Source organism: Choloepus didactylus, chromosome 4, assembly GCF_015220235.1.
Source record: "Choloepus didactylus isolate mChoDid1 chromosome 4, mChoDid1.pri, whole genome shotgun sequence".
In the NCBI taxonomy this organism is placed as follows: Eukaryota; Metazoa; Chordata; class Mammalia; order Pilosa; family Megalonychidae; genus Choloepus; species Choloepus didactylus.
In genome coordinates this window covers 161,886,074-161,901,266 of record NC_051310.1, presented here as the reverse complement: position 1 = coordinate 161,901,266, position 15,193 = coordinate 161,886,074, and the positions used below count along the sequence as shown (strand labels likewise).

Sequence of the window (15,193 nt, the reverse complement as noted above, 5' to 3'; positions counted from 1 at the left end):
AAAGAATAATGGAGGCAATAATCACCAAAAATTTCCCAACTCTTAGGAAGACATAAAATTATAGATTCAAGAAGTGTAGTGTACACCAAACAGAATAGATTTATATAGACTTACTCCAAGATATTGACCAGATTGCCCACTGTCAAAGACAAAGAGAATTTTGAAAGAAAGAGGAAAGCAATCCATCACATACAAGGGAAGCTCAATAAGACTGTGTGGATTTCTCATCAGAAAACATGGAGGAAAGAAGGAGTGGTATGATATATTTAAGATATTGAGAGAGAAAAACGGCCAACCATGAATTATATATCTGGCAAAACTGTCCTTCAACAATGAGGGGGATTTTTAAATATTTTCAGACAGACACTGAGAGGGTATGTGAACAAGAAATCTGCTCTACATGAAATACCAAAGGGAGTTCTTCAGGCTGATAGGAATAGACAGGAAAGAGAGGTTTGGAGAAGAGCGAAGAAATGAAGACTATCAGGAAGGGTAAAAGGAGAGAGAGAGAGAAATAAGATATGACATTTAAAATCCAAAAGACAAAATGGTAAAAGAAAGTAGCACACTTACAATAATAACACTAAATGTTAATTGATTAAAGTCCCCAATTAAAAAAAAAATGGAACAGCAGATTGGATTAAAAAAGGACCCATCTATATGCTGTCTACAAGAGACTTAATTTAAACACAAGGACAAAAACAGGTTGAAAGTGAAAGTTTGGAAAAAGATATTTCATGCAAAGAGCAACCACAAAAGAGTGGGGTTAGCTATATCAATATCAGACAAATTAGAACTCAAATGTAAAACAATAAAAAGCAAAAAAAGAAGAACACTATATATATGAAAGGGGAAATACATCAGAAGACATAACAATCATAAATATCTATGCAGAGTGCCCCAAAATACATGAGGCAAACACTGACAAAACTGAAGGGAGAAGTAGACAACTGTACAATAATAGTTGGAGACTTCAATGCATGTCTCCCAATAATCAACAGAACATCTAGACAGAGGATCACTAAGGAAACAGAGATGTTGAATTGTATGATAAATGAATTGTATGATAAATAGACTTAGATATTTATAGAACATTACACCCCACAACAGAAAGATACACATTTTTCTCAAGTACACATGGATTGTCCTACAGGAAAGATCCCATGTTGCATCACAAAGCAAGTCTTAATAAATTTAAAAATATTGATATGGTACAAAACACTTTCATGCATCATAATGGAATGAAGTTGGAAATCAATAGCAGGCAGAAGTTTGGAAAATTCAGAAATATATGGAAGCTAAACAATACAATCGTAAAGAACCAGTGGGTCATGGAAGAAATTACAGAGAAATTAGTAAATATCTTGAGGCAAATGAAAATGAGAACACAAACTATCAACACCTTTGGTATGCAGCAAAGGTGGTGCTGAGAGGTAAATTTATTGCCCTAAATGCCAATATTAAAAAAGAAGAGAGAGCAAAAATCTAGGAATTAAATGTTTCCTTGGAGGAAATAGAGAAAGAACAGCTAACTAACCCAGAGCAAACAGAAGAAAAGATATAGCAAAGAATAGAGCAAAAATAAATAAATTTGAGAACATGTAAGCAACAGAGAGATTCAACTGAACCAGAAATTTATTCTTTGAGAAAATCAATTAAATCAATTAACCCTTAGACTAACAAAAAAGGAGGACACAAATAAATGAAAACAGAAATGAGCAAAGGGACCTATCTACTGACCTCACAGAAATAAAGAGATAATTAGAGGATAATATGAGCAACAATATAGTAATAAACTAGAAAACATAGACAAAATGGACAACGTCCTAGAAAAGGGTGAACAACCAACATTGGCTTGAGAAGACATAGATGACCTCAACAAACCAATCACAAGAAAGAGATTGAATCAGTCATCCAAAAGCTCCTGAAAAGGAAAAGTCCACAACCAGATGGCTTCACATGTGAATTCTACCAAGCATTTAAGAAAGAATTAGTACCAAACCTGCTCAAACTCCTTAAGAAAACTAAAGAAGTGGTAAAGCTGCCTAACTTATTTTATGAAGCCTATATTGCCACAATACCAAAGCTAGACAAAGATACTATAATAAAAGAAAATTATAGACCAATCACTTTAATGAATATATACTCAAAAATCTTCCACAAAATACTCACAAATCAAATCCAGCCGTACATTAAAAGAATTATACACCATGAACAGATTAATACACCATGTCATCTAATTGAAGCAGAAAAACCACATAATCATGTCAACTGATGCAGAAAAGTCATTTGAAATAATTCAACATCCTTTCTTGATGAAAACACTCAAAAGTAAAAGAATAGAAGGGACCTTCCTCAGCATGATAAAGGTCATCTATAAAAAAACCCACAGTTAACCTCATACTCAATGGAGAAAGACTGAATGAAAGCTTACCCTCTAAGATCAGAAACAAGATAAGGATGTCCACTGTCACCATTGTTATTCAACATTGTGCTGGAAGTTCTAGCTAGAGCCAATAGGCAAGAAAAAGAAATAAAAGGCATCCAAATTGGAGAGGAAGGAATAAAACTTTCACTATTTGCAGATGACATGATGCTATATGTAGAAACCACTGACTGGAGAATAAATGGGATTTGCACAAATTCCAAACTCCCTGAACTGAAACATAGACTGCAGTGTAAATATCCTTATCTTCTGGTTGTCAATAACAGCACCTCAGAAAATTAAATGTTGTGAGAAGACTGAAAAGCTCAGGAGGATGAATTGCTGGCCTTGGCGAGTGTTTATGATGGGGATGAATTTAGAAAAACAGAGTCCATCCAAGGTGGATAAACTGAGATCTATTTGGACTTGCCTCAAAATTTCAAGATGAGTGTCTCCAGAATAACGGCTTTGAATACACCATTTGCTTTCTGCCTCCACTTGTGCTGAACTTTGAACTGCCACCAGAGTATCCATCCTCCTCCCCACCTGCATTCACATTTAGTGGCAAATGTCTGTCACCAACTCAGCTATCTACTCTGTGCAAACACTCAGACAATCTGTGGGAAGAACACAGTAGCAGCATGGTCCTGTTTGTCTGGATGCAGTTTCTTAAGGAAGAGCCCCTAGCACACCTGAATATTGTCTCTCCTTTTGAGCTCAGGATGGGTTCTCAGGGAAAAGTGCAGAGAAGGACAACTCAAGCCTCTCTTAACACAGAGTTAGATTTTGTTGGTGCTGCTGGATCAGATGTAGACCAAGAGGAAGTGGTGGACAAAAGAACTATGCAGGATGTGGAATCATTGTTGAGTCTGATCCGTGAAATCTTGGACTTAGATCAAGCTCAGCAGAAAAAGTGCTTTAAGAGTAGATTGTTTCTATGCAATATTTGTTTCTCTGAGAAGCTATGTAGTGAATACATGTACTTCTTGGAGTGCTGGCATGTGCACTGCAAAGCCTATGTGAAGGATTACTTTGAAATCCAGATCAGAGATGGCCAATTTCAATGCCTCAACTGCCCAGATCCAAAGTGCCCTTCAGTGGCCATCCCTGTGGCCACTGAAGGGCAATTTGTCAGGTCAAAGAGCTAGTGGAAGCAGAGTTATTTGCTCATTATGACCACCTTCTCCTCTAATCCACCTTGGTCCTGAGGGCAGATGTGGTGTACTGCCCCCACCCATGTTGCCAGCTACCTGTCATGCAGGAGCCTGGCTGAACCATGAGCATCTGCTCCAGCTGCAATTTTGCCTTCTGTACCTTGTGCAGACTGACTTACCATGATGTATCTCCATGTAAGGTGATGGCAGAGAAGTTAATGGACTTACAAAACAAGTACTTGCAAGCAGATGAAGCCAATAAAAGATATTTGAAACAGAGATATTGTAAGAGGGTGATTCAGGAGTCACTGGAAGAGATATAAAGTAAGGAGTGGCTAGAAAAGAATTCAAAGAAGTGCCTGTGTTGTGAGACTCCCACAGAGAAATTAGATGGATGTAACAAGATGGAATGTACTGGCTGTGTGTGGTATTTCTGCTGGATTTGCATGGGTTCTCTCTCTAGAGCAAACCCTTATAAACATTTCACTGATACTGCTTATCCCTGTTTAACCAGTGTTCCATGCTGTAGATGTTAATGGAGACATTTGGGAAGATGAGATTGAAGATGAGTTATCCCCTACTGCTCTAGATTATGGAAGTTGAGTGTTTGCCCAATGTTTTGTCGAGTACACAAAATAACCTTGCAGGATATTTAGGGAAACATTCAACCACTCATTCCAAGTAAAAGATATGGAAGAACAGGTTTATGTTTTCATTTGGTACTATTGATTATGGCACATTTATACATTTTTCAGTGTAACATAAACTGAGAAAATTATAAGCCAAAGGTTTAGAAAATGAAAACTAGAGAATATTAAAATTACAATGTCCTCCCAACTTTGAATAGTTAAAAATTGTGTATTTGTATTCTTTAGGTAAGGATAAGGATCAAGTTTTAAGCATACAGAGCCTTTTGTCCTGAGAATCATCCCCTCTAAGATGTTTCCATTGGAACCCCCTCATACTGCTCCTTACAGTGGGGGTTGGTAGGAGCTTTTTAAAGTTGTACTAAGAATTGTTGTACCACTTTAAAAAAAGCATATGAGATGCAGTGATGGTGGTATTGAGGGGGAAATTTATAGGTCTAAATGTATACATCATAAAGGATGAAAGAGCTGAAATCAAAGAGCTAACAAAACAACTAAAGAAGCTGGAAAATGATCAGCAAATTAATTCTAAAGCAAGTAGAAGAAAAGGAATAACAAGGATCAAAGCATAAATAAATGATATGGAGAACAAAAAAACAATAGAAAGAATAAATAAAATCAAAAGTTGGTCCTTTGAGAAGATCAACAAGATTGACAAGCCTTTAGCTAGACTAACAAAGTCAAAAAGAGAGAAGACTCAAATGAAATAATAAATGAGACAGGGCACATTACTGTGGATCCCAAATACATTTGAAAAATCATAAGGGGATATTATGAACAACTGTATGCCAACAAACTAGATAATTCAGAGGAAATGGATAATTTCCTGGAAACACATGAACAACCTATACTGATCAGAGAAGAAAAAGAAGACCTCAACAAACCAATCATAAGCAAAGAGATCCAATCAGTCATCAATAAGCTTCCTATAAATAAAAGCCCAGGGCCAGATGGCTTCACAGGTGAATTATACCAAACTTTCCAAGAAGAACTGACACAAATACTACTTGAACTCTCAAAAAATTGAAGAAAATGGAACATTACCTAACTCATTTTATGAAGCTAGCATTACTCTAATACCAAAACCAGTTAAAGGTGCTACAAGAAAGGAAAACTACAGACAAAACTCCCTAATGAATATAGATGCAAAAAATCTCACAAATACTTACAAATCAAATCCAAAGAAACAATAAAAAAGTCATACAACATGATCAAGTGAGGTTCATCCAAGGCGTGCAAGGGTAGTTCAACATAAGAAAATCAATCAATATAATACAACACTTTACCAAATCAAAAGGAAAAATCAAGTGATTATCTCAATAGATGCTGAGAAAACATTCAACAAAATTCAGCATCCTTTTATGATAAAAGATTCAAAGGGTAGGAATTGAAGGAAACTTCCTCATATGATAAAAGGCATATATGAAAAACCCAAAGCCAGCATTGTACTCAATGGTGAGAGACAGAAAGACTTCCCTCTAAGACCAGGAATGAGACAAGGATGCCCAGTTTCACCACTATTATTCTGCATTATGTTAGAAGTTCTAGCCAGAGCAATCTGGAAAGACAAAGAAATAAAAACCATACAAATGGGAAAAGAAGAAGTAAAACTGTCATTATTTGCAGATGATATGATCCTACATTTGGAAAACCCTGAGAAATCAATGACACAGACAATTGAGCTAAAAAAAAAATTTAGCAAGGTGGTGGGATACAAGATTAATGCACATAAGTCAGTAATATTCCTATACATTAGAAATGACCAAACTGAAGAGATACTTGAGAAAAACATTCCATTCTCAATAGCAGCCAAAACATCAAGTATCTAGGAATAAACTTAACCAAGGATGTAAAAGACCTCTACACAGAAAATTACATAACTTTACTAAAAGAAATTACATAACTTTACTAAAATAAAGATATGGAAATATATTCCATGTTCATGGATAGGAAGGCTAAATGTCATTAAGATGTCAATCCTACCCAAAGTGATCTACAGATTCAAAGCAATTCAAGTCAAAATTTCAACAACCTACTTTGCAGACTTGGAAAAGCTAGTTATCAAAATTATTTGGGAGGGAAATATGCCTCAAGTTGCTAAAAACATTACAAAAAAGAAAACCAAAGTGGGAGGACTTAAATTTCCTGACTTTGAAGCTTGCTATAAAGCCCAGTAGTCAAAACAGCATGTACTGGCACAAAGATAGACATATTGATCAATGAAATAAAATTGAGCATTTGGAAATAGACCTCCAGATCTATGATTGACTGATTTTTGATAATGTCCCCAAATCCAGTGAACTGGGACGTAGCAGTCTCTTCAACAAATGGGGTGGGAGAACTGGATATCCATACAAAAATTAACTCAAAGTGGATCAGATACCTCTATATGAGAGACAATAACATAAAACTCATAGAAGACAATGTAGGGAAACATCTTCAAAGCTATTATTAAGGGGTTGATTCTTAGACATTACACCAAATTCACAAGTAATGAAAGAAAAAATAGACAAATGGGAACTCCCCCAAATTAAAAGCATCTGTACCTAAAAAGAATTTGTCAAAAAGGTAAAGACAAAGCCAACTCAATGGAAGAAAATATTTGAAAACCATGTATCTGATAAGGGACTGACATCTTCTACACATAAAGAAATCCCACAACTCAATGACAATAGTACAAACAGCCCAATTATAAAATGTGCTAATGATATAAAAATACATTTCTCTGAATAGGAAATACAAATGGCTAAAAAACACATGAAAAAATGTTCATCTTCACTAGGTATTAGGGAGATGCAAATCAAGATCACAATGAGATATCATCTCACACCAATTAGAATGGCTGTCATTAAACAAACAGGAAACTACAAATGCTGGAGTGTATGTGGAGAAATTGAAACTCTTATTCATTGCTGGTGGGAATGTGTAATGGTACAGCCACTGTGGAAGACAGTTTGGCAATTCCTCAGAAAACTAGATATCGAGTTACCCTACAATCCAGCCATTTCACTTCTCAGTATTTACCCAGATCTGAAAGCAGTGACATGAACAGATATTTGCACACCAAGGTTCATAGCAGCATTGTTCACAATTGCCAAGAAATAAAAACAATCCAAATGTCCTTCAACAGATGAATGGATAAGCAAAATGTGGTATACACACATGGTGGAATACTATGCAGCAATAAAAAGGAATGAGGTCATGGAACATATGACAACTTGGATGAACCTTGAAAACATAATGCTGAGTGAAGTAAGTAAGATACAAAAGGAGAGATATTGTATGTTACCAGTAATGTGAACTCTGTGAAAAATGTAAATGTCTTATAATGTACAATATAGGGGACCTAGAGATAGTCAGAAACTAGTGAAGGGTGAACAATAATCTAATATGTACAGATATGATAATGAGTGTGAACTTAACTGGTAATGGTCAGGTGTGACTATGGCTCATTAATGGGATTATAAGTCCCTATATTGGACATAAGTCCCATGGCTGCAAATCTCCCTGGCAATGTGGGACATGGATCCTAGGGATGAGCCTGGACCCAGCATCCTGGGATTGAGAATGCCTTTCAGACAAAAAGGAGGAAGAGAAATGAAGCAAAATAAAGTTTCAGTGGTTGAGAGATTACAGATGGAGTCAAGAGATTGTTCTGGAGGTTATTCTTATGTGTTATAAAGATATCCATTTTTAGTTTTTAGTGTATTGGAATAGCTAGAGGGAAATACCTGAAGCTGTCAAACTGCAACCCAGTAGCCTTGATTCTTGAAAAGTATTGAATGAGTATATAGTTTATATTGTGTGACTCTGTGATTGTGAAAACCTTGTGGCTCACACTCCATTTATCCATGTACGGAGAGATGAGTAGAAAAATGGGGACAAAAATAAATGGATAATAGGTGAGGATGGGGCAATAGGATGTTTTCAGTTTTCTCTTTTACTTTTATTATTCTTGTTTTTTTTTTGGTTTTTGTTTTTTGTTTTTGTATTTTTATTTTTTTTGGAGTAATGAAAATGTTCAAAAATTGTGATAATGAACAACTTTATGATGGTACTGTGAACAACTGATTGTACAGTTTGGATGACCTTATGGTATGTGAATATATCTCAATAACATTGAATTAAAATAAAAGTATTTGCAAAGCTCCATTGAAGGACTGTGGAAAAATGCGGAAATAATTCACTTCCCCACCTGGGGAATTCCTGATTTTCTTACAAGCATTGGTGCCTACAAGGTTAGGAGGCCAAGCCCTTGATCTTGTGGCTTGCCCTTATGAGGCTTGATATTGCAAACGAGAGGCTAAACCTACTATTCTGCCTAAGAGTCACCACAAGAGAACCTCTTTTGTTGCTCAGATGTGGCCTCTCTAAGCCAATTTTGCAGGTAATTTCACTATCCTCCCCACTACATGGGGCATGACTCCCAGGGGTGTAAGTCTCCCTGACAACATGGGACATGACTCCTGGGGATAAGCCTGGCTCTGGCATCATGGGATTGAGAAAGACTTCATGGACCAAAAGGTGGAAGAGAAATGAAACAAAATGGAGTTTCAGTGGCTGACAGATTTCAAATAGAGTCAAGACGTCATTCTAGAGGTTATTCTTATACATCATATAGATATCCCTTGTTAGTTTTTAGTGTATTACAATAGCTAGAAGGAAATATCTGAAGCTCTTGAACTGTAATCCAGTAGCCTTGATTCTTGTAGATTATTGTATAACTACATAGCCTTTAGGATGTGGCTATGTAATTCTGAAAACCTTGTGACTGACACTCCCTTTATCCAGTGTATGGACACATGAGTAAGAAAATAAAGACAAAAATTAATAAATAATAGGGGGCTTAAGGAGTATGGGATGTTTTGGGTGTTATTTTTTTATTTTAATTTTAATTTTAATGTATTTGGTTTAATGAAAATTGTCAAAAAGTTATTTTGGAGATTAATGCAGAATTACACAATGATACCATGAACCACTGATTGTACACTTTGGATGATTATCTGGTATGTGACTATATCTCAATATAATTGCATTAAAAAAAAAAACTTCAGGAAGCAGGAATGGGTGCTTAAAGGGAGACATCCATTTTTTCTATCACAAGAATAAATATGCTAACAAGATAAGGGAGTTGAAAAAATGAAAAGAAACATTTGCAGAGATTGCATGCCAAAGGTTTGATTATTTCCTTAATTTTATTCCAAGCACACTTGAAAAGCTAGCATGTAGATTCATTGCAAGAACCTAATACATAGTTCAAGTTATTAGGTAAGACCCCTAAGATACTCAAGTAATTGGAATGCAGAGATCAGGATGGTGAGGCTTGTATTATATTTAGGAAAATGGGAAGCCCAAATGCAGGGTTGCCTCAATGCATAACTTCATGAGGCACCATGTATTTCACAATTTACATGAATGGTTCTTCATGGATGAAGCAGTTGTGCTCAGACAAAATAGTCTTAAGTCAAAGATGAACAGTGAGGAAAACCAAAATGTGGGGACCATTCATGACAATTGTATAAGAAAAGAAGAGAGGGTAAAATTTTAAAAGAAAAGAAGAGAAATATAGGGTGTAATTTACAAAAACGTGAAGACAACACTTTGGGAGATGATTCACTTTAGAAAACAGAAGAAAATATTCTATTGCTTTGATTTTTGAGATAAGTTTTGGAGTTCATAGTCCATATGAAAAATGGTTGGTCATGTCCCCTTTCCCATTTCTGATTGCATTTATTTGCATCCTCCTTCTCTCTCTCTTTCTCTTTTTCTGTCTCTCTGTTAGCCTAGCTAAGGGTCCATTAATTTTATTGATTTTTCTCAAATAATCAACTTCTTTTTTGTAGATTCTCTCTATTGTTTTCTTGTTGTCAATTTCATTTATTTCTACTCTAATCTTTGTTATTTCTTTCTGTTTGCTTTGGGGTTAGTTTGCTATTGTTTCTCTAGTTCCTCCAGGTGAACAGTTAATTCCTCATTTTTTTTTCCTTTCTTCTCTGTTAATATAGGCATTTTGGGCAATAAATTCCTCTCTCATCACTGCCTTTGCTGCATCCCATACGTTTTGATATGTTGTATTTTCATTTTCATTTGCCTTGAGGTATTTACTAATTTCTCTTGTAATTTCTTCCTTTAACCACTGGTTGTTTAAGAGTGTGTTATCTCACCTCCAAATATTTGTGAATTTTCTGACCTTATGCCAATTATTGATTTCCAATTTCATTCCATTATGATCTAAGAAGGTGCTTTGTATAATACCATTTTTTTTTAGTTTGTTGAGAATTGCTTTGTGAACCAGCATGTGGTCTGTCCTAGAGAATGATCCATGAGCACTTGAAGAGAATGTGTATCTTGCTCTTGTGGGTTGTAGTGTTCTATAAATATCTGTCAAGTCTAGTTCACTTATCATATAATTCAACATCTCTGTTTCCTTATTGATCCTCTGTCTAGATGTTCTCTCTATTGATGAGAGTGGTGTATTGAAGTCCACAACTACACCTGTAAAGGTATCTACTTTCTCCCTTCAGTGTTGTCAGTGTCATGGATTTTGGGGTTATTTTGTCTTGGTGCATAAATAATTATGTTTGTTATGTTTTCTTGATGAATTGTCCTTTGTATTATTATATATTATAATTTGTCTCTGTTAGTTGTTTTTAATTTGAAGTCTAATTTGTCTGATATTAACATAGCTACTTCTTCTTTTTATCTGGTTGTTTCAATGAAATATCTTTTTCCAACCTTTCACTTTCAGCCAATTTTTGTCCTTGTGTCTAACATGAGTTTCTTGTAGACAGCATATAGATGGGTCTTTTTTTCTAATCCATTCTGACAGTCTATGCTTTTTTGTTGTTGTTGTGGAGTGTAATTAATTAACATTCCGTGTTATTACTGTAAGGGCAGCACTTTCTTCTACCATTTTCTCTTTGGGATTTTATATGTCATATCTTATTATTTTCTCTCTCTCCTTTTACCCTTCCTCATAGTCTTCATTTCTACACTCATCTCCATCCTCTCTCTCCTGTCTTTTCCTATCAGCCTATAGCACTCCCTTTAGTATTTTTTGAAGTGCACATCTCTTATTCACCAACTCTCTCAGTTTTGGTTTGCCTGAAAATATTTTAATCTCTCCCTCATTTTTGAAAGAGTTTTGCTAGATACAGAATTCTTTGTTGGCAGTTTTTCTCTTTCAGTATCTTAAATATATCATACCTCTGCCTCCTCACCTCCATGGTTTCTGCAGAGAAATCTGTACATAGTCATATTGAGCTTCCCTTGTAGGTGATGGATTGCTTTTCTCTTGCTGCTTTCAGAATTCTCTCTTTGTCTTTGTCATTGAACAATCTGATCAATAATTGTCTTGGAATAGGTCTATTGGGATCTATTCTGTTTGGGGTATGATGCAGTTCTTAAATCTTTAATTTTATGTCTCTCATAAGAGTGGGGGAATTTTCACTGATTATTTCTTCTATTATTCTTTCTGTCCCTTTTTTCTTCTCTTCTTTTGGTCACCCATAACATGTGTATTTGTGTGCTTCATGTTGTCATTCAGTTCCCTAAGACCCTGCTCATATTTCTCCATTTGTTTCCCTATCTCTTCCTTTTTGTGTAGGATTTCTGATGTCCTGACCTCTAGTTCACTAATTCTTTTTTCTGCCTCTTCAAATCTTTTGAAATCTGTTGAATCTCAGTTTAAGTGTTAGTTTGTCCCTTTGGCAGTTCCAAATTCTCATGTTTCCTAGTATGGTTTCTTATTTTTAGCTGTCTAGGCATCTGACTCTTTTTTTTTTTTTTTTTTTTTTTTTTTTTAGCTTATTCTGGAGCTCTTTGTCACTCTTTTACCTAGGGTTGTCCTGTTGATTGGCTTTGTTCTCTACCCTTTGGCATTCAGTTCAACTTATTCTAGACCTCTAACCTAGTTTCTGTTTGGTTGATCAGAATTTTTCAGCTCTTGTTTTTCTTGTTTTTGCCCTGCCTCTATGTAACCTTTTTGTAAGAGGTTCTCCCCAGGTATGATTGACCCCAATCAGATTTGCCCAGTACAGACAGGCCCAGTCTCAGGAGGAGGGTATGGAGTTTCCCTGAGAATGAGACCCCACAGGTTATCAGACCCTCCTTTGATGCCTCTAGACCCTGTGTTTTCCTATCCTGTCCAGCAGGTGATGCTTGTCAGACCACAGCTGCCCATGAGTATACAGAGGTGCCACAGTTGCCTTTAATTCTCCACAGATCCTGTCACTATCAGGGGCATGGCTGACTCAATGTGGTTTCTGTTTTCCAACCCCTAGAGTCTGAGTTCTCTGAGGGAGGACCACCACTTGAGCTGGGCCCCACCCCCTTGTCTCAGGGAAATTATGTCCTTTAGGGAATTGTCTCCCCCACCAGACTCTTTACTTTGATTTTCAGACCTATCTTAGCTCTGCCCTTGTTTGGATCCAGCAGCCAATTGCAGTAGCTGGGGCTTTCTTTAGTGAGCACCTTGGGATAGTTATTTCAAAGAAAAAGAAAGGAAAAAAAAGAAAACCTTTTTCAAGGCCTTTCACCAGCCCCCAACTTTTGTCAGTCCTGGTAGGGACTATTTAAAGATAAGCCCTTTAGGCTACTATCTCTTTCACCTGAATAGTTACTCTCAGACAACTTTAATTCTTATTTCTGCCCTTGTCCAAGTCAGTGCTGAAGCAGGAACTCTGATGGGCTATTGGAAAGTAAAATGATAAAGAGTGGAGAGTTGGAAAGGAAAAAAAAAACATCCCTTTTCAGAGCTGGACCCCAGATCCCCAGGTTTGGAAACCAGAGCCCAATTTGAAACCTGTCTCTATGTGCCCCTTTTTCTTAGGGCCCAGCCGTTTTCCAATATTCTGAACACCTCCAACTCAAAAAGTATCTTTGTTGTTGTTGTTGTTGTTGTTGTTGTCAGCCCCATGTCCTCTCTGCTAGTCAGATTCCTCCCAGCTCCTTTTGTGCTTGCCCACAGTTTATCTACACTTGGAGCTTTTATTCAGCAGTCTGAATGTATTAATTAATTCTGCAATTGGTGCCAAATTGAGCCCCTCTCCTTGCTCCCAGCACAGATTGTTTCTTTTTCCCTTAGTAAACCAGCTCCAAGAGAGTCTGCCATGCCTGCAGGGAGAGGTGCCAGCCCCCTGGCCAGGGAGACTTACAGTTTTTTGCTGTGATCTCAGGTGTTCCACATTGGTGTATGATGCATGACCAGTAACAGAAGTCACTGAAATGGCTGTTCCATAGAGTTCCTAGAGATTTATCAGCTCACTAGAGTAGTAATTAGATTTCACTCCTCCACAGTCTGCCATCTTGCCCTGCCACTTCTCCCTTAATTTTGAAGGACAGTTTTGCCAGATATAGAATTCTTGGCTTGCAGTTTTTCTCTTTCAGTATCTTAAATATATCATACCACTGCATTCTTGTTTCTATGGTTTCTGCTGAGAAGTCCGCACCTAGTCTTATTGTGCTTCCCTTACATGTAATGGATCACTTTCCTCTTGCTGCTTTCAGAATTTTCTCTTTGTCTTTTAAATTTGACAATCTGATTAGTAAGTATCTTGGAGTAGGTCTGTTCATGTCTATTCTGCTTGAGGTATGCTGCACTTCTTGGATTTGTAATTTTATGTCTCTCATAAGAGGGGAAATTTTCAGTATTTATATCCTCCATTATTATTTCTGTCCCTTTTCTCTTCTCTTCTCCTTCTGGGACACCAGTGACACATATATTCATGTGCTTTATATTGTCATTCATTTCCCTAAGACACTGCTGATATTTTTCCATTCTTTTCCCTACCTTTTCTTTTCTGCATATGATTTCAGATGTTTTGTCCTCTAATTCACTAATCCTTGCTTCTTCCTCTTCAAAGCTGCAGTCGTAAGTCTCCATTGTATTTTTTATCTCTTCTATTGTGTCTTTCATTCCCATAAGTTCTACCATTTGTGTTTTGAAACTTTTGAGTTCTTCCTTATGTTCACCGTATGTCTTCTTTATATCTTTCATCAGTTTTGCCATATGTTCCCTGGACTTGTTGATTTGATTTTTGAATTGATTTAGTATGTTTGTTTGAACATCTTTCATTAATTGTTTAAACTCCTGTATTTGTGTGAAGTGTTAGTTTGTTCCTTTGACTGGGTCATATCTTTTTCCTTAGTGTGACTTGTAATTTTTTCTTGGTGTATAGGCATCATCTAATTTTCTTGACTAGTTTATTCTAGAAGTTGCTTTCACTCTTTTACCTAGGATTTTCTTGATTGGTTGGTTTTGTTCTCTATCTCTTCTTTGGCATTCAGTTTAACTTTTTCTGGATCTCTAGCATAGCTTCTGTTTAATTTATTGGAATTTTTCAGCTCTTGTTATTCTGGTCCTTCCCTGTCTATATGGAACTTTTTTTTTTTTTTTTTTGAGAAGTGTCTCCCAGATATGATTGTCTCTAAGCAGATTTTCCCAGACCAGACTGGTCCAGGACTCAGGAAGAGGATGTAATCAGTATCAAGTTTTCCTGAGGATGAGGCCCAGCAGGTTGTGAGACTTTCCTGTAAGGCCTCTAAACTCTGTGCTTTACCTATCCTGCCCAGCAGGTGGTGTGTGTCAACCCACAGTTCCCCATTGCATAAACATGTGCAGTACCTTAATTTCTCAGCAGACCCTGTTCCTGCATGGGGCATGGCTAAGGCAAGCTTAAATTGTTTCTGTTTATTTTCCACTAGCCCCTCGAGTCTGAGTTCTCCGAAGCAAGGCCACCAATTGAGCTGAGCCCTGGCCCCATTTTCTTGCGGAAGATAGGCCCCTTTAAGGAAATTTCTCCTTCACTTGACCCCTTATTTTTCTCTCAGACCTATGTTAACTCTACCCTTGCCTTGTTCATGTATGACAATTGAAAATTCCCGAGGCTTTCTTTATTGAGCCATTTAGAATGGTTTTTAAAAGAGAGAAGAGAAATAAAATCCCCTTTTCAAAATCAGTCCCTAGC

At 36.6% G+C, this 15,193-nt stretch overlaps 1 pseudogene; it reads left to right on the top strand.

Annotated features, from left to right (window-relative positions):
• Nucleotides 1-2,728: 2,728 nt before the first annotated feature.
• Nucleotides 2,729-4,182, top strand: LOC119532980 (annotated as a pseudogene).
• The last annotated feature ends 11,011 nt before the right edge of the window (nucleotides 4,183-15,193 follow it).